Source organism: Paroedura picta, chromosome 4, assembly GCF_049243985.1.
Source record: "Paroedura picta isolate Pp20150507F chromosome 4, Ppicta_v3.0, whole genome shotgun sequence".
Classification (NCBI taxonomy): Eukaryota; Metazoa; Chordata; class Lepidosauria; order Squamata; family Gekkonidae; genus Paroedura; species Paroedura picta.
In genome coordinates this window covers 97,181,681-97,205,099 of record NC_135372.1, presented here as the reverse complement: position 1 = coordinate 97,205,099, position 23,419 = coordinate 97,181,681, and the positions used below count along the sequence as shown (strand labels likewise).

Genomic DNA, 23,419 nt, shown 5'->3' with positions numbered 1-23,419 from the left:
CACAATTACTGGACCTAACAACGTCACCTATGCCATCAAAGACTTATACACCTGCTCATCTTCAAACTTGGGCCCATTCTGCACAAGGATCAATGTGGCAAATTGCTTGCAGAAAGAAATAACGGAATTTAAAATAGTGGAATTTGGCGTAACGCATACCTGCCTTTGTAGTGGAATCCAGTAGCGTTTCAATTGTTTCTCACAGGTTTCCAGTCTCGCCAAAAATCGCTAGAAAGGAAGCAATTTTTTCCGTGCTTTGTCCCGCCTCTGGCTGTCAATCAAACGAACAGCCAATGGTCGGTTGTTATCATGCTCCGGAAAAGCCCCTTTCCCTTTAAGAACAGTTTTTTTAAAAAAAGAAAAAAACAGTTGCAACGAATATGTCTTGATTCCTTGCTTCCTCCTAACGTAGAGACCCATCTAGCTGGCAGCTGGTGTGTGAGCTGCCAATTCATCGTTGCCACGCTCCCCTGAGTGAAAAAAAATCCCCCCCCCCCGAAAATAAAGGGAACTTGCAAACGGGGCTGTGTTGCGCTTGGTGACTTAAGGGAACTTTAAAGCAGCTCTGTGGAGGGACTGCAGCTGGAGAAGCCTCGCTGGGTGAATGAAGGCTTGCTGGCTTGTTGCTCTCCGCTTGCTCCGAGAAAAAAAAATGGTGATCGCTTCGCTGGAAGTTCAGAGGAGAGAGCCAGGGAGAGGGACTTTGCTGAAACCGCAACAATGGGAACGCACAGAACTTTTTCGAAATTGTTACAGATTGTTTGCAAGAGTGTAGCGCTTTTCGGAGGGTGAATCCACTTTTCTGGATTCCCCTTTAAGCGCTACAACAAATCGCTTTTTGCAGATCGGTTTCAGGAGTGTGGCAGATTGTGTGCGACGTCGTGCATAACTGCAAATTAGTAGCGTTTACAATTTGCCACACTTCTGCTACATTTAAAGTGCGGAATGGGCCTTGGTATATGCCATCAAGTGCCAACAATGTCCCTCTGTTCTCTGCATAGGGCAAACAGGTCAAACCCTCCGCCAAAGAATTAATGGACACAAATCTGACATCAAAAACCACAAGACTGAAAAACCTGTAGGAGAACACTTCAATCTTCCAGGACATTCTATAAAGGGCTTAAAAGTAGCTGTTGTATTACAAAGAAACTTCAAGAGTTGCCAGATTCAATACGGTGACAGGAGTGGGATCATACTGTGAAGATGTGCTCTCCATCTTTAGCATGGCACCCAAGTGTGACTGGTATTGGTTGGGAGGGGTACAGTCTGAGGGAAAACCCCAGGAAGTTTCACTAGCCTTGGCAGCACTGGTAAAAGATGCTGAAATCACTACAGTCTTTTGCCCTGCTAGCCCTAGCTGTGGTTGTTCTCCTGCTGTACATCTAGAACTTATCAAGGCTGGCAAATAGGCACAGCTCTTCCCTGGGAAGATAACTGGTCTGCCAGCCTGTATGGGAGAGAAAAAGAAGTCACATTTGCAGCCCTGGGATAGGGCTTCAGTTTGCTCAGGCCCTGGTGAAATGGGTACCAGTCAATATATTTTGATTCTACTTGAGGAACAGGAGGCTGGCTCAGAGGGACTGCTGTACATTGTATCACATCTTGCACTCATGCAAGAACATGGATCTTTTCTTAGATATATGCTCTTCCATTTCAGACAGGCTTTCTCAGCCAGGGTTTCTTGTTAGCCCTGGAAGGGTTTCTGAATGGGTAGGAGTTAATTAATGTGAGATATATGTATATACGCCAGTCAACACAGACTCACACGGCACCCGATACCTACAGAACTTTGTCCACCACTTCTTAAGTGACTATCTAAGGGGGGGAGGGGTGTTGTGCATGCAAATCCACACAAGACTGAGCTTGAGGTCCAAGGTAGGATTCTAACAGCCTCAAAAGCAGCCAATGCAATTCAAGATTCCCAGCCATGGGAGCCAATCCTTTAAAACTAATCAAGCGCCTCTGAGCCTATCAGGCTCAGCTGCGGGACATTCTATTGTTTAAATGTATATAAGTTGGGGTTTGTTCTCAAGGGTTTCCGTATTCTTGTTGCTTCCTTCAACATGCACTCACTGCTGAGATCAATAAAGAACGGTTTGTTTGCCTAGCAGCCTGGTGTTCATCCTTGAGAACCCACATATTTTACACAAACCATGACAGGCTATATAATACGATAGGTAAGGCTGGAACAACTTCCATCAAGTAGAATTTATGAACAAAAGAAATCTAAGAACTGAGATTCCAAAAGACTCTAGTGTAGCAAATACAATTCAAGGGGGAAAATTCGCAATAATCTCACTGCCACTGAAAGTTAGATCACACATTAAATTGAGTATATCTTTGTGTACACAGATATGAACCCACAAGCTATTCCAAAAATGGAAAATATTACAAGTAGCAACAGTAGCAACTACATCTTTTTCTAAAAAGGAACCAAATAATAGAGGAAAGTTCTCGTTCTTGTATTTTACGTTAATACAAGAACACTGACAGTCACTATGCTCTTTAGTTACTATTCCTTCACACTGTACAAAGTATATTTCTTGGCAAGCAGCCCATCAGAGTGACTGAAAACAGATCATGAAACACGGAACAGTGCCAAATAAATGCTTCTGTAAGAGATAGTCAGAAAGTCTGGAAAGCTTCCCATGAACATCTCTAGAGGAAGAACAAATTACCAATTGGTGAAAACAATGAGGTTTATAGAGCCCCATGTCCATGTTAGAGTCTCAGTTTACACATGATAAACCTTTATTCAAGGAATATATTTCAGAATAGCACAGAGAAAAATCTGAAGGAACTGATTAGCCTCCAAGATCAACTCTTTTTAGATTTAAAAGCCCCTAGGGAAATGATAAACTGAAGCTATTATTCGTTTCCACAATTGTGTGCAACTATAATGTGCTAAAACAGAAGCCAAGTAACTCAACACTGATAAAGTTTAAAACGGAAGACTGATTAACTTGCCCAACATCTAGGAAGACCTATTGTCTTGTTCTCACCCAGCAGACTTAAATGCTCTCAAATTAAACTATGGTGTTGACTTCATAATGAAGGTAGCCTATTTGCATCTACACTACTGCTTAACATAGTCATGTGCAGAGATACAAGCTGACAATATTTTTTATTTCAAACCAATAGCCAAATATTTCACTTGCAGAGTATATCTGAAAAATCTAAAGAGTGGCAATATGTAAATTTACTTAAAACCCCTGACAGGCTAGATCAGGGGCATCAAACATAAGGCCCAGTGACCAGAACTGGCCCATCCAGGGCTCTTATTTGGCAGGCAAGCAACTTGTGCAAGGGAGAGAACAGGCTGCTGGGAGGGGAAAGTGGTTGGAGCCACTCTGATTGCAGCTTCAGCACAATGAACCACCTCATCTGCAGCAGTCAATCAGAACCCTCTTGCTTCAGTGGCAGCCTCATCAGTAAGTTGGGAGTCACCACAGCCGCCTTCATGCTGGCTCAGGGTTTTAAGGAGAATATGCAAGCCTCTGTGTTTGGCCTTGCAGCTCCTGGGATGCTGTCCTGGATGGCCACAGAGATGGGTGTTTGGGATCCATGGGGGGCATTTTGTGGCAGTTCCTTCCACATATCAGGGGCCTATCCCTGCCACCAAGCACATGACTTAGTGGTGGGTCTCCCTCCCCCATATACCACTCAGTGGTCTCATGGGAGGGCAATGCTGGCTATGTCTACTTTTATTTGTTGCTGGGTGGCCTGGGTCCTCTGGCACATGTGCAGCCTTGTGCACGCACTGCATGCTCTGCATCAGATGGTTGAGCAGCCCTTAGCCTATAATAACTGTTCCTGAATAAAAGTGCTGTGGCTTGCCAACAATCTCAAGCTTGAGCCCCCTGCATTGCTTGACCATAGGTTGTCTGGTAGCCTTGGCCAGAGGTGATTGCTGCCACATGGGCAACTCAGGATTATTGCCTTTTCTTAGCCTGGGTCCTACCATTCAAGTAGCCTTGGGCCTGGGACACCACAGCCCTGCTTCTGCAGATCAGGAGGTTAGTTCAACTTGTCTTCCCAGTCCCCTTTCATGGTGGCTCAGGGGCAGAGGGGATCTTGCAACACCTAGCCACATTGTATTTATCTTGGGGCCTGGGCTGCACCACTGGCTCTGCAGTCTGCCCATGTGGGTTTTCCTTTGCACACACACCCAGCCCATGGGGCATAGCAATAAGGACACACCAACTCAGAGCTTACCAGCCAATTTCCTTTATAAAATCTGTTATCTCCAGTACCTGACATTACATTTTATGGCACACATGGCCCAGCCCACCAAAGTGACATTGATGTCAGATCTGGCCCCCTGTAACAAATTAGTCTGACACCTCTAAGCTAGATAATATCACAAGGTAGAATAATGGGAGGTTACTGAAGTAATGTACAACAACAAAATACAAACACCAATATAAATATAGGCATAAGCAAAACCAACCAAAATAACAAGTCTAACTATGAAAGAGAAACAAAATCAGCAGGTAACCATATATATGCCTGTTTTTCTTAATACTCATTTTAGACAACTGTCTAACACAGAGATTCCCAGTATTTTTGAATACTTTGGAATTCTGGCACAGGGTTGAAGGGCAACCACAAAATGCAGAAGGTGGAGCCAACCACAATCTCAGGGACTGAGGTTGTGCATAACTCTAAGAGTAACGTTTCAGCATTTTAGGCAGAAGCACTTTTTAACAGGATGCTTTTTAAAATGAACACACCATCTAAATATTTAGTTACATACTCACAGCCTCACTGCATGACTCAATTTAAACCAAATAAATAAACAAACATATCTCTGTGTTGGTAGCAGCTGCTGCTAAAAAACAACTTTAAAACATCTGCACACCCTATCAGGTCTCTGAGGGCCAATTAGAAGCACCGCTAGACAAAAGGCCAACCTGGTCCCACCTACTTTCTAACACAGTGAAGATGTACATCTCAAAGGAACAAAACTAAATTTCTATGCAGTGGTAGAAAATGGGTTGCAATCAAAGTAATCTTTATGTCAAACCATTCCAAAATATTGCCACATTTGCCTAGCTAGTATCAAGTTTTTAATTGTAAAGCTTAGATACAGATTTTTCAAGCTAAGGTGGCTATGCATCAGGGTAAGACACAGATCACCTTAATAAGAGCCTCAACATCTACAAATACACTCAGACATCTTTTGGCATGTATGTCTATAGCACTCAGGAAACTGAATGCAAATGTGTTACAGCCACATTTTGCGACTGGTTGCCTACACCAGTGGTCCCCAATTCCCATTCCGGGAACCGGTACTGGTCCGTGAATCAGTTGGTGCCAGGCCGTGGCTCCTCCTCGTCCTCCTCCCCGGCTGCTGCCTCAGAGGCTGCCCTGCCACTCTGCTGCTGGCTCACCTTTGGTGCTCTCCAGCGGCCGCCATGGCTGGGGCTCCCCCTCAGTGTGGTACTGGGCAGCTGCTGATGGCAGCACCACCCAGCATGCAGCGGGAAGTCAGGGGTGCCAGTGGAAAAGCTAGTGTAGCTGGGGCTCAGATGGCAGTGGCGACGTCCCTCGGCAAATGACTACCCCCCCAGGCCTCAGTAAAATTGTCAAGCTTTGACCAGTCCCCCCGGTGATAAAAAGGCTGGGGACCACTGGCCTACACCATAGCTGCCATAACTCCCTGTGAAGTGCCCCATATTTGCCCGAGAGTGACTCAGTCACTAAATGCTTTTTTTCCCAGCAGCAAGGAAAACAGAAGCAAGGCATAGGGGCCCAGGCAAAATGAAAAGTAAAAAGTAAAAACCACCCTCCCATACCCAGGTCTGTCCCATACCCAGGTCTGAAGCTAGACTGGAATGCATCTAATGCAGAAGTTTCTTCCAAGAATTCATGGAGCCAGAAGAAGTGGTCCAAGAGAGGACCTGTATAAGCCATTGGAAAAGATGGGAAAAGCTGCTGCCCCTTTCCTGTCTCAGCAAGGAAACCCTACTGCTGTCAAGGTTTACAGGTAGACTCCCCGTATGCCAGATGGCTCCAGCTGGGCCTTTATGGGCCCTCTAAGGAGAATCCTCACCGATGCAGACTCCCTTCACCACTGGTTTTGTTTCTATTCTGGGCTTGCCTGTAACCTCTCTCATACAGTTCAAATAGTTGTGCTATGGGTTTAGGATCTTACTATGTGAAAGTAGCAGCCTGATTATATGACCTTGATAACTGGGTTACAGTGTTAAAACTATCAAGAAGAATCTTCTTAGAAAGAAAGTCAACTAAAATATATGAAGATGTGAAATAATGGAAGTATAATAATAGAAATAAGGGAATGTGTATTTGCTTGTACCAAGGAACTTCCTGAGTGGACAGTAACAAGACAAAAATGACCTTGTGCACCTGGCTGCTTCAATAAAAAAACAAGAATAATTAGACAGAGGATTGTTGGGAGACACTGATTACATTGTTCTCAGGCAAAGTGACTGGGCAAAACTGGGTGAACATCACTGTGGAAGAATTTTATCCCTATTTGGTCACATACCTTCAGTCAAACAAAAAGGTAATAAATAGCCTTGAGGAACATATTATTGCCATGGAATCATTAGATATTTGATCTTACCACTCCCCCCCCCCCCCCCATGGTCTGTATTATGTTTTTAACATCTCTCATTTGCTCACACATTTCATTCATGTACTTTCTGGGCTGATTCTTCATAATTCAGGCAATTCATTTAAGGTAAACTACTGACTCTATTTTCTCTTGCTGATTAAGCCCTGCTCATTAGGGTGAAAAAGAATGCAGATCCCCTTCTGGGATGTCATACCAGCCACTAGAGAAGGGGTGTCAAACATACAGCCCAGAACCAGAATCCATTCATCCAAGGCTCCTATCTGGCCCCTGAGCAACTGGTGAGAGGGAGAGACGGTAGAAGGCTGCTTAGAGAGTAAGTGGGCACATGTGATATGTGGCTGACACTGTCAAGAAATAGAAAGGAAATGGCTAGAGGTAGGGCTAAGATGCTGTCAACCACTGCATCAACTGGCATCACAGTTTTTTATTAAATGGCAACCGCAGGAGGGGGTGTTGGCTTGGCAAGGGGGGGGGGGCACATGGAGTGACATGTGTCAGTGAAGGGACTGGGGCAGGTGAGGCAGAGAGAAGGAGAGACAGCACATGGATTGGCAGGCAACTGCGCTGTCTTTTGTGTGTTACTCTGAAGGGGAAGACATCCTGGTCTCAGAAGAGAGTGAAGGAGCAAAGGGGAAAGGACTGTTGCTGTTGTCATCTCATGTCTGAACAGCTGCGAGCCAAGAGACAGAGTGGATGTAGGGGCAGGTGGGGGTGGCAACCTGTTCTCAGCCCTTGAGGGAGAAGGGATCACGGGAAGACAAAAATTGTCCCCTGGAGGTTTTGGAAACAGTCTCCCAGTCAGGTCTTCTCTTCAGCCTAAGAACTGGGGGTGGGGGATCTGGGAGGACCAAGTTCAGGCCCACACTCCTGATCCAGGACTTGGTCATCTAGGGCTAGTTGTTCAGCATGGCTCACTTCACAGGGTTGTTGCTGGGGATAGGGCATTGGAGAGTGGAGTCCAATGTACCTCCTTGTGATAGGACAGGAGAAGAGAGGAAACAAAGAGTGAGAGGTGGAATGTAGCCATGCTTTGCTCCTGAGGCTGGGCATATTGTGGTGGGGAGGAATGTGTTAAAAATGTCCTTATTTACTTTCAAAGAAGATGAAAGTACCAAAGATGAAAGCACTAAAGTGTGCTACACATAAATAAAATAACTCATTTGTATGGAAATGTGAGATACCCCACCCTCTTTATGGCATCCCTGACAAAAAAAAAAACGATCAAATACATTTATTGGGGCTTTTGTGGGTTCAGAGAATCAATTATTTTCACTGCCAGGAAGCCATTGCTTTTGTTTGTATTTTGGGTTTGCCTGTATCCTTTATAAAGTTTATAACTCCATTGCCAGGCATTACATTTTATGGCACATACGGCCCATCCTGTGAAAGTGACATTTATCTCATATCTGACCCTCCCAACAAATGAATTTGACACCTCTGTACTAGAAGATATAAAATTCTAGGTAATTCAAAAGCTTACGTAAGGTTTTAGAATACTTTGGTTGGTCTTAATAAAAGATATTATATGACTTTTGGTTTTAGTGTACGTTTGCACCAATGTGACTGCCTGCAACCTCAGTCAATAAGATCATTGCATTATGAACATTTCACAGTGTTACAGCAAATTATTATTAAAGGGACTGGAGTCCCGTATTCTCTCCCTTCCACAGTGGCCTTTTTTAACTCTGAGAGTTTATTACAGTGATCACAAAACACTAAGCTGGGAGGCTGAGGTAGGGATGCAGAAGGGTAAAATTGCTTCCTTCTTCTGTGAGAGGAGCTAAGCTAACGAAAGAGCCAGAAAGTGTGATTTTTGTTCCTGCTCCACTCCAGCCTCCCAACCTACATGGCTATTTAGTCCACAGGTGTCTCTGATTTCCATGATTAACTTCCCATGGCCAGAAAGTGATGGGGAGGAGAATGTAAGAATGAACTGCAACTGTCAGCATATGTTGGATCTAATACTTTATTTTTCATTATAAATACTTCAGATGTCCTTATAAAGTACAAAAATTTATTTCAATTCCATTAATGATGATAAAGGTGCAAGCAAGTTTAAGAAGATAACTTTGATAGTGACCTTTTAAAATTAAAGTTAAGAAAAAGTCCTACATACTCAAGTTAGTCACAGTTTAGCAATCCAAGCAAGCTGCAGTGCCTTCTGTTCATAATAGGTTGGGGAGCACCTGCTTGAAGCAGGCACTTAATCTGAAGAAGAGCACCATGATTAAAGACCTTCACGAAGTAGAATAGTTTGCAAATCTGATTTTCTTCGGAGGACTGGCACTCAGCAGACCATCGTGGGAAAATCACTCTCTCCTCCTACCTTTCCCAGGACTGCTGCAAGAGTAAAATAAGGTAAAATACCTGCTATGAGCTCTTTGAAGGAAGGGCAAGATAAAAATGTGAGAGATCAGTATGAAAAATCATGTAATGAAAGGGGACTAAAGACTGAACATTCACAACCCTCTGCTAACCATCTTGGTGACTTAAACTCAAGAGGCTACAGAAGAAGCATCAAAGAAGCCAAAGCCACCAGCCGAGAAGGACCACCAAGAGCTTAACATGCCTGGGATGCCTACTAACAATGGCCCAGCAGCCCCACAAGACACCCTGCCTGAGCCAGCAATGGACGCCTGCCACCAGCTTCTGAAACAGCCACTTGACTTCTCTGGGTAGGACCCATAGACTCTCAAGGGACACTGACTCTGCAGGAATAGTGATGGCAGAGGCCCTGGCCAAGGTGTCCCAAAAGCAATGAAGTGCTCAACTGGCTGCATGCAATCCCATCCCAGAGAGAGAGTAGGAAAACAATAACTATTTCCAAGATCCTGACCAAAGCACAATGTAGCCACAAGAGCTCAATACTTGTCCAGCAGGGAGTTGAACCTAATTACTTCCCAGCCTATTTAAAATGAAGCTTTGGGAAGCTGCCTTGCTGGATCAACTGGTCCACTCGGTTCAAGCCTGTGTACCAGCTTCAGCTCCGTGTTTCTGGCTAACAGCACTTAACAATGCTTGCTCTCTAGACTTGAGTGCACTACTTCAGAGGAGACCTGACTGGGAGAGCCTGCAGAATGCAAGACATGAAAAAACAATTGCAGACAACCCTGTTAATGATATTCAGCTTCTTACATTTCTCATGAAAATGTGTATTCCTCCCACCAAAAAACACACAAACAAAACAAACCAGGCCATCAACGTCAGATTTTTCATTCCAAAGATGCCCGAGCAGCTAAAGTGCTAGAGCAGGTTTTCAAGTGTTTAAATGCAATATAAGCAAACAGCAAGAATGGCATACATTGGTTTATGCTGGTAAAACATTTACTCAGCAATCCTAATAAAAATCCAACTGGAAAGCAGTGTAATGCCAAGATGGATGATATGGGGATATCAACTGAATTTGCATCAGTGTCAGTCTGCTATAATGGAAGTGGTCCATGCTTTACAGTGATAAATACCATGATAAAAATAATTTGGTGTTTGTTGAAAGCTACTCTGTGAGTATCTTATTTCCAGTTTTAAAAATACTTCCAAAGGCCTGTAAGGAATTATCTCTACCAGGATGTAACTATATCTAACCATCTGAAAAACAACACAATTAATCCCCCCCCTTTGCACCCCCTAACTTAGTTCTCTTGCCAGCATGAAGGTCACTTGGGGACAAAAAATAAGCTGATACATCAGTAAGTGCCAACATTACAGTGGGTGGTACAGTTCACAGAGAAATTAAGTAAATGTAAATGGATTTCTATATAGGTACACTGATTTATGAATGAATGGAGCCTGGATATTAATTTCCACATTACAGTTCTACCATACTTCTCTCCATAGCAGCACTAACCAGAATATGATTGGTTAAAAAAAAAAACAAAGAAGCAGCAGCAAAGTAGACCTTGTAAAGTAATTTTGTGGACAACTAAAATTATTCTTTAGAGCGTAGCTTTAGATCTGAATTTATGGGCAGTCCCCCATGGTAAACCTCTGGAATAGGCCTCTTTGTTATAGTCTTTAAGCAGGAAGAGTGGGTGAAGACACTGATAATCTCATTGGACACTGCCTCCATGGTTGAAAAGTTTTGTGAAGTTTCCATGCTGTACCATGGAACTTTTTGAATCAAAATTGATCTCTTCTCAGAGATGATGAGTCAGAAGAAAACAATGATTGGTTACTCATCAAAAAAGGTCCTTCTCCTCTAACACCAGGAGAACATCTTGGTGGGTGTTTCCCACCTCTTGCAAAGGAAGGCAGGACAAAGTCTTCCATGGTGGGAGGCCCCCGCCTTCAGTCTTGGAACTCCAACAGCTAAACGCTAAGACTATTAATAACACATTTGCAAACCAGCAGAGCAGGGTGCACAACAGTAGAAGGTATAACAGAAAGTAAGAAGATCAGAAAGAACAGAATAAATTAACACTTCTCAATAATGGCTATCTACATAAACTTGTTCTTAAGGCTCTGAAACAGGCAATATAGACAAATAAGTGAACATAGCTATGTATACACAATGAACCCTGCAGCAGGGATAAGTTGGGACAAGATGTCCTCCTGATCTCAGATGAGAAGGACCCTTTCTGGTGAGTAACCAATAGTCATTCTCCCTCTGATCCAGGAGAACATCTTGGTGGGTCTTACAAGAGCAGTCCCAGTTTTAGTGTAGGCAAATGTCACCAGAGTCCACCACATGCTGCAGGATTCTTTGGCCAAATGCTGTGTCTTCTGAAGAGAGTATGCAGTTTTCCAATGTTTTATGAAGAGCAATAGAGACAACGATGTTACTGTCTTGCAGAGATCCTCAACAAAGACTTCATTAGTGGCTGAGGACCTAATGGAATGGACTGTAACGCCTGTTGGAACAGGCACCCCCTGCACCTTGTACACCTCAATAATACAGGAGGGAAAATATCTATTTATGGCTGCCTTTGACATAGGAGTGCCTATGTTAGGCAGGGAAACCAAAATGAACAGCATCTCAGTCTTAAAGGATCAGATCTAGAGATATACATTCTTAGAACCCTTAACATCTTTTAATGGGTGCCACACCCATTCCCATGGGTCTTGGGGACAGGGGGGAAAGACAGGTAGATTTAACTCTTGGGAAAGATGGAACCTAGAGAAGGCCTGTATGCAGGACAACCTTGTCTTTGTGGGAAATGCACAAATTAGACTTTATTGAGAAAGCTCCCAGTTCTAAAACCCTGCATCTTCATTCGAAGGAAGGTGAGAAGAATCTTTTTAATAGGCTTAAATGGGACCTTTGTGAGTGCTGATAAAACCATGTTCAGGTTCTAGAAAAGGAACCTGTGAAAAGTGGGATGCTCAGAAGAGGCTGCTCCTTTTAGGAACTTGTGTTTGTGTGGATGATGAGAAATTGGGTCTCTACCTTTCAAAGAGGGGACTATGAACAACACTGATACCTGCCTGCACAGGGTTGCTGATCTTCGCTTGAGCTAAATTCCTTATTAAAAAGACACTTCTAATATTTGAGGCCACATAATTCACCACCTTATGTTTGCACTAATGAACAACACTCTACAAGCAAATGTCAATTCTCATTGTTGATTTTTTATAAGAGACCATGATGGTAATGGTAACCTCCATGCTGTACCCCTTTTTTGTCAAAGCCAACCTTTCAGGATAAGAACCAGAGGAAACACATAAAGAAGACCATTTGGCCAGTATACCTTGAATGCATCTGTCAGTGTAGCCTAAGGATAATAAAAGTGGGAGCAGAAGAATGGTACCTGGTGGTTAAAACTTATCACAAATAAGTCTAGAACCAGATATCCAAACTAGATTGAAATCAAATGAAATATCTCCCTCTTCGGGGACCATTCCCCTTCTAATATTATTTGCTGACTTAGCCAGTCTGTTCGGACATTCAATGCACCTTCAATATGCTCTGCTCTGATGGAAAAGAGGTGTTTTTTCACCCATCTCAGGATCTTATCGGCCTCTTTGTGAAGAGCTGTGGATTGGGAACTCCCCTGATGGCTGAAGTAGGCTTTGGCTGCTGTGTTATCTGTGTGTACCAGGGCACGCAACCTCCTGATCGTGTCCCTTAAATGCTGAAGAGTCCAAAAAATCACTCTGAGTTCCAGGAGATGAATCAGAAGTATCCTGCCACTCTTTGCAAACACCCACCAAGATGTCTTCCTGGATCAGAGGGAGAATAGCTCTCTCACACACTTTTGTTCTATTTCACATATAAAAATTCTAGCTCTGAAGAAAGAAGCTGGAAAGAAGGAAAATCCTGGAAGAAAGAAAGAAGGAAAATCCTGAGTGGGTGAACACTCAATAGATTTAGAGTGATTGCAAAAATCATTACTGAAGATAGCTGAAGGAGGAAGATTAGCACTGTGCACACTAGCACATTTTGTAAGATTGAGCTGTTGGGTACATTCCACACATCAAATCTCACACAGAGTCACTTGAAAAAATGAATTACAAGAAGACATGACTATTTTACACTTATCCTACCCTGAGATGGGATTATACATGTAATATAAAATAAAATCTACAAACATAAACAATAATTAGTTCTCATAAGTAATTTGTGTTTATACTCAGAATGTCTTTGGTGCACAATATATACAATACAGCATACTCCATAACAAGCCCTGTAAGTATCACATCTGATGTTCCATCGGCATTTTTAATTTAATCTCTCAAATCAGTTTTGCCTGCAAAACTGTATCAGGGGAACAATTTCTGTCCATGTGAGCCAATTACACTCCTCTCAGTAACTCTTGATTTCATTGCTTCCTCTTGGGAACCTCTCTGGTTCCCTCTCATGCTTTCTACGTCATCAGGGGATCCTTTGGAATGGCCTGCCAGAAATTACCTCCTTTTAAAATATAGTTGTCAGGAAACTGCCAAATTTAAATGATTCTTTGTTTTTGTTGTGGATGGTTTCAGTTATCACAGGGAGGAGGGGTAATTAGATGATGGATGGGGTGTTATTTTGTAAGCTGTTTTAATATTTTGCTATCCTTCATGGGAAGACAACGTAGAAATATTTTAAATAATTAAATCCTGCTGCTCTTGAACTCTTTGTCCAAATATAAATTCCTTGTACCTAAAACTAGCTGAACAGTCAGTTTTTCAAGGCACCAGAGATGATAACCTATTGGATATCCATTATGACTAATTGTTCTTTAGAATTATATCACATTTTGCTGTAGCACTCAAACATAATGTGAAATAGCAACTTACCCACAGAAAAAAATCAACATACTGCTCACCAAATACTGGAAGAGAGCATGTGAGGTTGGGCTGTACACTACTCTATTGCTCCACCTCTGCAAGTGTCATCTTCTCCAAATGTTTATAGAACTGCTGGCTAGGAAAACAGCAGAGACACCTCTTACGACTGCACTTAAATTCTTTTCATTCTCTCAGTACACTTTTAGAACAACATTACGTATGAAGTGCTGCACCGGCCAGCAGTAAACACAGCACCAATGAAAAGCCAGTGATTGGGTTACTGACTGTATTCAGATACATGGGAAGGTGGGTTGCAGCAGCCTTCCTCTTCTGATTGGAAGAAACAGGCTTCCCATCGTGACTCAAGAGTATGTATGCATATTTGGGTGCTTCCACCCCCCGCAAGCTGTTCCAAGAACAGCTTCTGAAATAAAAATCACAGAAGTAAAACTGGCTGAAGTTGCTTTCTTACCAAGAAGTCACATGGGCATTACACCACTTCTTGCTGATACATCAAAACCTCAGCAAGGCCACAAAGATGATAAGCAGGGAGGTTTCAAAACAAGCCTTTTGGTCTCCATTCATTCAGATGCACTGGAAGGCTTCTAACCTTCTGACAGTTACAAACATGAAGCAGCAGTAAGAAAAGTAACTTTGAACAAAGCCAGTGATCGGTCAGAAACCAGATTGTATTATATGAACAGAATTTGTTCCTGTCTCCTTCACTGAAAGAGTTCCTTTGGCTTATGGCCAAACATACTTCAACTATAAAAGGGCTCTGAGTATTCAAGAAATTTCAGCATCCAACTATATGCCATGAGCAATTTGGAAGGGCAGGTTAAAAAAATATATTATTATTATCTATTTTAGTGTTGCTTCTCCAGCAAATCCTAGACAATAGCCATGAATACCATGGGGAGGGGGAAGAATATATTAAAATCTTCTGAACTTCACAATCTTACTTTAACTAATCTTATCAAGCATCTTGATGGCTATGAGTAATTCAACTGAGTTCTTCTCTGTGCCAGATTGAGTCACTCAGGATAAGAGGGGTTATTCCATTGTGATGCTTTGTCCAGGGTTATAGAATCATAGAATTGGAAGGGGCAATACAGGCCATCTAGTCCAACCCCCTGTTCAATGCAGGATCAGCCTAAAGCATCCATGATAAATATGTCAAGCCGCTGTTTAAACAAGAAGGGAGCTCACTGCCTCCTTAGGAAGCTTATTCCACTGCTGAACTACTCTGACCATTAAAATTCTTTTCCTGATATCTAGCCACTACCATTCCAAACATAGTTTAAAGCCATTATTATGGATCCTATCCTTTGCTGCCAACAGGAACTGTTCCCTGCCCTCCAAGTGACAACTTTTCAAATACTTAAAGATAGCAATCATGTCTCCTTTCAAACTCCTCTTCTCCAGGCTGGACATTTCCAAGTCCCTCAGTCTTTCCTCAAATGACGTGGTCCCCAAGCCCTTGTTGTTCTCCTCTGAGCCCTCTCAATTTTGTCCATATCCTTCTTGAAGTGAGGCCTCCAGAACTGTACACAGTACTCCAGGTGTGGTCTGAGACCATGACACCTTGCCTCTGTTGCCTCTGTTAATGCAGCCCAAGCCTGCATTCGCCTTTTTAAATGCTGCATCACACTGTTCATTACACTCCACAAGTACCCCAAGATCTGGTTTACATACACTGCTACTCAGAAGTGTGTCTCCCATCCAGTGTGTCTCCCATACAAATAAGGACAGACATACCCTGACAGGAAGGGGGAGAAACTTTGGGCAAGAATGAGAGTGATTTTGGATGGACAACTAGCCAATGGCAAAATAATGAAGCACCTACTTTCCTACCTCTTCTCCACTCAAAATTGCATCTTCCAGAGACTGTATATGCATTAATATGTAATGTACAATTTGACCCTATTTATTCTGAAGCCAGTTGAAGTACAAAGTTTGGCTAACTTGCAAGAACAGTACATCACAAACCCAGCAAAATAGAAGTTTCACATTACAGCATTGAGTCAAATGACCATTTTGCACTGTATAGCTGAGCCTAAGGCTTAATTTTCACAGGCAGCAACTAAGGTAGTTATCATGCATGCCTGGACCATATCACTTCTGATTACGGCCATGTTCCTATATGGCAGTATGCTCTCCCATTAAAAACAATACAAAGAAAATTAGATGCCCCCCCCAAAAGAAAAAAAAAACTTAGAAAAAAAGTCAGAGAGAAGGCTACATGTAAGTATATTTGCATGGAAGCATTCCATCATGCGAGCCCCACAGGCAACACAGAATACAAAGATCAAAACAGGCAGCCCCTTTAAGCAGTATCATAATCACAATAATGCCAGTAACTATAAATAACACATTTCAAAAGTGAACCAGTTTTCATTATACATCAAGACCTGTAATGACTTCCCACAGGGAAAGGGATGAGATAGACAAGGGATTCTGGTTCCCAAACCTGTATTAAAGCACGCCTACGTAGCATAAGAAAAATAATAATAATAATAACTACATTAGACACATAAGAAATTGCAAATTTCACTTTACACTAATGGTGATGGATATATTTTTAATATGCACTCAAATAGTGAGGACAACATAACAGAAATAAGTATAGCACATAAGAAAAGGCTGCTGGCATTCACAGTTCCTAGAAATCATTACAATTAATATCTGCTTAAGGTGATGCAATAGGATTTCACGTGGCATCTTATATATTGCTATAACATTCTTTGAACTCATTCTGAAGATTGGTATGATAGACTTAATTAAAAGGAAACAAATACTTCTGGAGCATTAAATGAACAGTACAAATAAATGAATGGTAAGTCTCCTCGCTTTCATCAGAACTTACTTCCAAGTATATATGACTCAGATGTGTAAAAACGAATTAGTCAAAAGACCATGGAAATTGTAAACAGGAACAGGGCTAGAAATCCAAACCTTTGTTGTTGTTTTGTTCTGGCTGGATTTAAAAATAGTTTTCTGCTGGAGTTAAGCTTTTCTCCCAATAGAAGACGAGAGCACTTCTTGCAGATTCTGCCCTCCCATTTTGTTTCCAGCCTACTATAGAGGGTTCCCAGAAACTGAATGTAAGGATTATTAGGAGAGTACAACAGTTCTAAAACTGGTTCTTATTAATAAACAGGCAGACCCAAAGATTATTTTAAATGCACTTTACACAGTATTTTTTTCTGTTTACTTTCTGGCTAGTGTATCCATGATTGATTACATATACAATGTAGCGTACATAAGAGAAACTTATGTTACCATTTAGAAATGACAAGACATGCACTATTTCAAGTGTGCAGATTAATCTTCACACTGGGAACATGCTGTGGCACTCTTAAATTGAGCTATGTTGATTTTATCTTCTTTTCAAATGAAGCACAAAATCCTCCACAAAACAACCATATGATTAAACAATCTGAATCCTCCAAGACAGCAAAAATTGGTAATTAAACTTCTTGAACTCACATGTCTTTTTTTACAGCTACTAAATTGCGAATATATAACTAATATATCCAAATGGTAATATTGAAGTAGGCTGACTACTAACAGTACATTTAAAGGTACATTTAAATTATGTTTTAGTGTTTGGTTTGTTGTTTAATTGCACATTTACAAGACAACACATTAAATTACTGCTAACTTCATGATGAGCATATCAACTGTCAGAGCTTATCATCTGTTCCACCACCTTCCAATATAGCTCCTCTAACCTTTCATAATTGTATTTATTAATTGTGAAAAAGTGTGACAGATACAGAAAGAATGAACCAACACCAAAAATCAGAGGTAGTGATTTATTTTAGAATCATTCTAGGATTCTGAAGGTTTTTCTAAACTACAGAAATCAGAATAGGATATGAGTATAGACAGAAACAATCACATCATCATTATTTTTTGTTATTATTTATTAAATTTCTATCCTGGAACCAGCTCAGATAGCATATGATTCACAAGGAGAAACAGCGTATTTGTATTCTGAAGACCTTGGTATTCTTGCAAGGTCTGTTCAAATACACGGGACACTTCTCACAGGCACTATTTAGGACCATAATGAAAGTATTGCTTTTGCTCTTTATAATTAAGAAGATGATTCCACTTCATGAGGCTTGCCAAGCTGTAACTCTGCTCTGAACTATACTATGAGACTGTAATCTATGCACAGTTACCTGGAAACTTCTTTTACCCTGTTTTTCTCCATAATGGGAACCCAAATCAACTCCCCTCCTTCATTTCATCCTCTCTGAAAGAGAATGACCAGTTCAAAATCACCTAGCAAGTTTGCATGCAGACTAAGGATTCAAACTGGCATCTCCCATATCCTATTCTGACCCTCAAATCATATGCTACACTGGATCTTCTAAGTAACCATACACAGGGTTGCACAAGCGGGAATTCTAAACGCTTTGTTTAGACTGTCACCAGACAGTCAACTTTTTAAAAAAGCCCTGTTCACAGGTCCTACGCTGATATTTTAAAAATTTTATCAACAGGAAACCTAGGTGTGATTCTGGACTCCTCCTTATCTCTGGAGGCCCAGATTACAAATGTCCCCCGCCATGCTTTTTATCAGGCTATGGTCACCTCTAGATTAGACTTCTGCAACTCACTCTATGCAAGGCTGCCTTTGAGGCTGCTCTGGAAGCTTCCTGATCCAGAATGTGGACCATAGGGACCCAATAGAGAGCACATATTTGAGCAGTGCTCTCCCAGGTGCACTGGGTCCAGATTGAAAATTGAATCAGGCTCAAGGTGTTGGTTCTTACCTTTAAAGCCCTAAACAGTCTGGGACCTTCATATCTATGAGACCACCTCCTTCACTATGTCCCCCTAAGAAGTTTAAGATCTACTGAGCAAAATTTGTTTAAGGACTCTGGCCCCAAAGAAGTTAAACTGGCCTCAACCAGGGCCAGGGACATTTTAGCTCCCGGCCCAGCCTGGTGGAACACACTGCCCAATGATATCAGGGCCCTGCAAGACCTTAGACAGAGCTGTTCTGCCAGGCCTATGGTTGAGGTCTACAAACACCATCAAATGTCTGGGATTTTGCTGCTTTCAGTACACTTTCAATGTGGATAGTGTATTCTTATAATCTGAAATGTAACACATTCTCAACTGTAATGAAAAGCATTATTAAATCTATTCTGAATGCATGGCAGCTTTTAGTGTATTTTAAGTTGTTTCACACAGCAGAGTTACCACTTTCAGAACCATAAAGAAGCTCCTGGTGTTTTGAAGTAATGTTCAAATAAGATAACAAATGTTACTAGCCCACAAAAATATTATTTGCCCATTATCCTCACATATGTGTGAACTATTAATAGCAGGAAGTAATTCATTTAGACTCACAGAAACTTTGCTAGCTAGCAACATAGAGGAAATTATTATTTGTCACTTTCATACAGGTTATTTACAAGTTTAACTTAATCCTTTAACTGCTTGACAGCACTATCAATATTCGTTTCCTATTTTATTAGTGCAATATGAGGTTAACAGAATAGCTTATGGTTGTCTGAAAAGTTTTTTTTAAACTTTGACTACTAATTAATAATGGGAATAACAGATGCAGGAATCATTAATGAATCTTGAAGATTTTAATCTTATCCAACATTATTAGTTTGTACTGCAGGCTAGGAGACATAAGCCCTTTCACTTTAAGGGGAATAGTAAAGTGGTCACTATGCATAAACAATCAAAATCTGTTATCTTCTGGATTAGAGAGAAAACTAACCAATTGTTAATTTTGAAGGGTCTTTGAATATTTTGCATTGTTAAAGATGAGTACTTGGCTAAAACATCAGAAATCCATTGTACTGAAATCAATATTCATCACCCTGTGATACTTTCAGGACACATCTCTTAAGCTCACTCTGCTTCAAAGCAAAGCATCCTACAGGTCTCTGCCCAGTAGAAGACAGCACAATAATATACTAGTTAGTGCTAATTTTTTTTAGATCCACACCTTTATCTGTCCAGGGCAAAGACACACAAAAAACTTCAAGGACATGCAGCCTAAACTTGCATTAGAAAGTGAAGGCCATTCTTAGACATGACTGTCCACTTAGACATGACTGTCCACTGATACAGAGTGGTATTGAGGGAATCCATCCAAATAATTTAAGATTGAAAAGGCAACTGCTAATATTGTCATGGGTATAAAAGTTACAACTTTTGTTTAGTCTACCAACCAAGAAAGAGTTAGGAATGAAAAGAATAATTAAGTTATTGAATCATTTTGCTCTATTTTCAATTAAGTGCAATCAGAACCACAAAGTTGTGAGGCCTGACAACCTGTGACCATTTACCTTATGTTCCTCTATTGCAGTGGTTCTCAGTCTGGGGGTTGGGATCCTTTTGGGGATTGAACAAACCTTTCATAGGGGTCGCAGCAGGGCAAGCATAGAGCTTTCGTCTGTCTGGAGCAGCGGAAAACAGTGTGATCGGCATGGTGGGACAAGAGGCAGAACTGAACTAAGAAATCCCGGGGAAAAAATTAATTTATATACAATCATGAACAATGGATCTTCATGCCATTGGTCAGTTTTGGTTTCATTTCGGTGAAAGAACACTTGCATAATTTTATGTTTGGGGGTCACAAACATGAGGAACTGTATTAAAAGGTCGCAGCATTAGGAAGATTGAGAGTCACTGCTCTATTGTTTAAATAAAAATGATGGAAACCCAATAAAAAGCATAATCTCTTTGACAAGAAGGACAATATTTCAGGCATAAGACAGGGAAGTTCCTTGTCTCTTCAATTTTAAGGTTGTGTTTGAATTCTCACAGAATTCTGAAAAGCATAAAAGTACACATGGATGACTAAACCATACAAAAGAATGGTAATAGCACAGAAAGATCAATGTAGATTTCCCAAGGCACTGGCTAATGCCCAAATCTGGGCCATTTGTCTTTAGTCTGATAATAGAGACTGAGAAAATAACATGCATGGATCCTCTCTTATCACAGAGATGCGTTCAAAGACCAGATCCAGAATGAGCTGACCACAACTAAGCAACTGTCCTAAAGCTAACAGGAAGTTTAAGTGGAATGTTACAAACTTTCAGACCAAATTTAAAACAGGATCAATGAAACAAAAATTACTGATACTATTACCAGGAGAAATCAGGATTGAATAGACCTTACCAAGTGAATTCCTTTCACATTCTTTCTATTTTGTAGAAAATGTAGCTGACTTGTTCTGTCTTGCACCAGAAGGCAGGATGAGAAATACTGAGTAGAAACTAAAAGGAAGTAGAATTTGGCTAAATATTAGAATTTTCCTAACAGTAAGTTGGAACATTGGAAGAGACAGTTTTATTGGACTCTTTTACTGGGGTTTTTAAAGAAGAAACTGGTAGTGACATTTTCTTGCATTGATGAACCTTCTGAATATGACATTTTATTATAACTAAGCCTGCTTGCAATTAAAGGCTGTGCAATCACTGGGTCATGTCTGACCCTTGGGGTGACGCCCTCTAGCGTTTTCATGGCAGACTCAATACGGGGTGGTTTGCCATTGCCTTCCCCAGTCATTACCGTTTACCCCCCAGCAAGCTGGGTACTCATTTTACCGACCTCGGAAGGATGGAAGGCTGAGTCAACCTTTTGAACTCCCAGCTTCATAGGCAGAGCTTTCAGACTGCATGTCTGCTGCCTTACATCCTATTCAGCTAAATAAAATTCATTTTATGAATCAGTTCAGACCATTCATCTTTAATAAGTTCACTTCAAACTAACAAATATGTTGAAGGGACAAACATTCATAAGACTAATAAAAAGACTATCCTCTAATTTGCTTTATGTGGAATCAGAACAGACAGTTCAACTACTCATCAGGAAGTGGTCAAGATAATCAAGAACAACAAGTTTTGCCCTGTGCTGATGATCTACTGTTTTGCAGTAGACAACTGCTGGGTCAAGGTCTTCTCACTTGGCCCAATGTAATATCCATATCCTATCTCTCCAATGTTCAGGGTGGCTCAGAATTAGCCCTCAATGTGAGGAATCCCTTTACTGTGCAACTGAACTTCTTTTTCCTATACAAACAGTGCCCTTGCTTACCACCAACTACAAACCACAGTGGAGAGTATCAGAATTCTGTTGTTTCACAATTCAGTGTTCATTACTGTTTAGTACATAGACAAAATGAAAGACCGAGGTACAAAATAAAAGGGGAAGCTCTGCCAAAATTTCTATTTTGGATGAAAAAGAGTTCTTTGGCTCTTCCAACTAACTCACATTTTTGTGAGCCAAGTCATGAGTAACATTAGTGGGAATTCAGTTCTCATTCAATTTGAAACAACTTCTGTTAAAAATTAGTTGCTGAGCAGGATTAGAAAAGTGTATGCATGTGTTAAATGCCATTAAGTCAGTTCTAGCTTATGGTGACTCAATGAATTAATGGACTCCAAAACATCCAATCACCAACAGGTCTTACAAACTGAGGGCTGTGGCTTCCTTGATTCAAGCCAGCAAAAGAATAAGAAAAAGAGTTTCTGCAGCTGTCTAGCAAGAAATAGTACTGGGGACATACTTTTCTTGCTTTTGTGATGCATCAGGAGTAGCGGTTTAATAACTTCACCTCCCCCCACTCAAGTTGTATATTTGTAACTACACAGCTATCACAAACACTAAGTCTTTAGCTTTCTTTCTTCCCTAGAGAACTGTTTCTGTAAATGATTCAGCAGAGCAAATAAAGTTGTCCCAATTAATTCTTCAAGCACTCTGCATTTGGATCAACTTATCATTTTTCAAACTTATGTTTGCATTAAAGTACAAACAACTGACTGTAAATAATTTCTTTGAAGAATTTCCAACAGGACTTCTGAAACCTAAGCAAAAGTGATGAGAGCTACTATGAGCCTGAATGCAGAGCGGGATGGTTAATATAAATCAAATAATAATATTTAAATAAAACACTTTATGCTGCCATTCCACCCTATCAAGGTCTCCAGAGTAATATATAAATGTACACAGTGGAAGAACTGAACTATTAAGACAAATACAAGTCATCTGGACATAATTAAGCTATTTATTCACTTATCTCCCCCCCCCATGCAGTTTTCATTGCGTTGGCCTCATTGTTAAATCAATAAACTTACTTAACACTGCAATTCAAAAGAGGTCTAATCAGAACCCTAATGTAAGTCTACTTAATGAGATTTACTCTCTCTCTCTCTCTCTCTCTCACACACACACAATCACACGGGACAAACTGCAGTAGAGAATGAGCAGCTTTTTACAAGTGCCTATGACATCTTTATAACACAAATGGGGTTGCAATATTTCCCCTCGCACATTCATGAGAGAAAATACATACGTCTTTTTCAAAGTTTTCTAGTGACTGAGGAGGGTCAAAATGAACCATCTCACACAGTCACAGAAGCTACCCCAACCCCACCACTAGAGTAACACAACTATTCCCACCTAATCTATAATCCAATATAGTCTGTAAATCAATACCCTCAATCACAGAAAACCACTAGAAAGTTGTGAAACAACCGATACCCTGACCAAACTTAACTCCAAGAACCAGCTACTGTTAACAAAAACACTTGAATCCTGATATATTCTGAATTTTTGTTATTGTTC

The 23,419-nt window shown here is 41.0% G+C and overlaps 1 protein-coding gene across 4 annotated transcripts in view; it reads right to left on the bottom strand.

Annotated features, from left to right (window-relative positions):
* PPARD (peroxisome proliferator activated receptor delta) overlaps positions 1-23,419 on the bottom strand; it is a 55,748-nt gene that overhangs the window by 31,553 nt on the left and 776 nt on the right. Inside the window, exon 2 of one of the 4 annotated variants that reach the window (XM_077334554.1) lies at positions 20,972-21,069. The exons of the other annotated variants lie outside the window; for them this stretch is intronic. The gene's annotated coding sequence lies outside the window, so the exon portion shown is untranslated. The remainder of the gene's footprint in view (positions 1-20,971; positions 21,070-23,419) is intronic. 4 annotated transcript variants of the gene reach the window in all.